This window comes from Amaranthus tricolor, chromosome 8, assembly GCF_026212465.1.
Source record: "Amaranthus tricolor cultivar Red isolate AtriRed21 chromosome 8, ASM2621246v1, whole genome shotgun sequence".
NCBI lineage: Eukaryota > Viridiplantae > Streptophyta > Magnoliopsida > Caryophyllales > Amaranthaceae > Amaranthus > Amaranthus tricolor.
In genome coordinates, this window is record NC_080054.1 from 1,107,039 (window position 1) to 1,109,538 (window position 2,500).

A 2,500-nucleotide genomic window follows, 5' to 3' on the forward strand; every position below is an offset into this window, starting at 1 on the left:
TTCACGCTTAGCGTACAACGCTTGATTTGGGCATGCAACGTGTCCACGTCCATCCCCAAAACAGCATTCTGCATCCCTAGGCACCACTATGGACTATCATCCACAACCCAACAATGCTTTTGGCCCTTGAAAGGTGGAATGACAACCATAGCATCAAAGTCCAGCCGACAACTCTAGTGGGACGTAGGCAGGAATTCTCAAACGTAAGGGACAGCACTGCCTTCAATAGGCATCCAACACAGGAGACCGCAACTCGCCCAAGGCACTATGCACTCTTGGAGCAAGAACTGAAGAGGTATGCCGACATGCGGTTCGATGCACAAGCAAGGAGCCCGCAAGCCAAACAAACCAACTACCACTCACACGCCTAGCGTACCGCTTTGCCGGGATCTTCCCCACCAACAGCCATACGAATACATCGTACCCGAATGAATGAGCAAGGAAATCCAAGCAAGCACCGTTTAGCGTGAAACGAATATAGGGACAGCATACCGCACCATGCCCCAGCCGGTCTTGCCACACGAGGAAGCAATAGGGCTCACGGGGCGCAACATCTCAACTTAACCGCCTGAGCTTGGCCAATGCAAGCCATGGAACCGAGGTTCTCCACCGAGCATCCGAAAGGGACAAAGATGCCAAGTCCAACTGAAAAGGCACTACTAAGTCACGCCCCAAACACCCGTCATGCCATCGAAGAAGCAATCAAGGATCACGAGACGCAACGTTTTGCACTTTCTCAAGGGCTCAGCAACCTTTCCTTAGGCCTCAAGCGTATCTCAACCGAAGGGACCAGCAACCGAAGGGACCATCGACACGAATCAGCCCGCGTACTAAGTCACGTCCTTACGTGGCCCGCAACCTTTCCTTAGGCCTCAAGCGTATCTCAACCGAAGGGACCATTGACACGAATCAGCCCGCGTACTAAGTCACGTCCTTACGTGGCCCGCAACCTTTCCTTAGGCCTCAAGCGTATCTCAACCGAAGGGACCATCGACACGAATCAGCCCGCGTACTAAGTCACGTCCTTACGTGGCCCGCAACCTTTCCTTAGGCCTCAAGCGTATCTCAACCGAAGGGACCAGCAACCGAAGGGACCATTGACACGAATCAGCCCGCGTACTAAGTCACGTCCTTCCGTGGCCCGCAACCTTTCCTTAGGCCTCAAGCGTATCTCAACCGAAGGGACCGGCAACCGAAGGGACCATTGACACGAATCAGCCCGCGTACTAAGTCACGTCCTTCCGTGGCCCGTAACCTTTCCTTAGGCATCAAGCGTATCTCAACCGAAGGGACCAGCAACCGAAGGGGAAACACATTCCCACACCAACACGAATCAGCCCGCGTACTGAACCACGTCAAGAAAACCCGTCGTGCCGCCTGAGCGGGTAGTCGGGGATCACAAGACGCAGCATTTCCTTAGGCCTCAAGCATACCGTCAACCGTCAACCGTCAACCGAAAGGGGCATTGGGAGCAACCGAAGGGACGTTCCCCCAGACGAATCACCGTAGGCCAAGCTGACTAGGAAGGGCCCACTCATCGTCTGGTAGGGCCGACCAGCCACCGGAAAAAAACCGATCGCCGGCGATGGCCCACGGGATGGCATTCAACGTGATGGAGGGTAGTCACCCCTCACACGCATAACGCCCATGCCTGGGCGAGGGGGTGCTGGCCATGCCAGCCCAAGGCTCCCAAACTCTTTCCCCCTATAATAGATAAAGAGATTTTTCCCTTGTGACCCTAGGGGACACCCAAATGCAAGTTAAGTTATACTAGTTTTTCCATGGACCAAAACTCACCTTTATTTGTAACATAATGTCATTTTTATGACTTGTATTGTTGGAACATATATTAAAGAAATTTTAGAAGCTGAAATTTTGAAAAAAAAAAACTTGTAAGTATTTTATTTTAATTAAATAAGGCCGAAAAACGCGAAATTAATAAAAAATAGTAAATAGTGTCAATAAATCATGAAAAATTAGGAGACACTTGAGAAAATATATATAAAGACATTGGTTTAGTTAAAAAAATTTTTTTCATTAAAAAAAGTATTTTATTTTTTTTTTCCGTTAAATTGGTGAAATAAAGGGAAAAATAATAAAAAATAGTAAAAAGTGTCAATAGATCATGAAAAATTAGGAGACACTTGAGAAAAAATATACAAATAGATTGGTTTAGTTAAAAATATTAATTTCATTAAAAAAATATTTTATTTTTTTTTTTTCCGTTAAATTGGTGAAAAATAGTGAAAAATGGATAAAAAATTGTAAAAATCTTGAAAAAATGGGAGGCTTGTTGGAAAGATATTATGAGTGAGAGTCATTGATATTATTTTCAAAAATGGGTAAAAATAAATTTTTGAATGATATAAGAGGCTAAAAGGGAGTATTTTTTATCAACTTACATTGAACTCCTTTACCACAATCTCCCTTACAAACCATAGTAATGAGAATCATTGGTATTAAGTTTGAATGATGTTTTTGATCACCTTGCAACGAACTC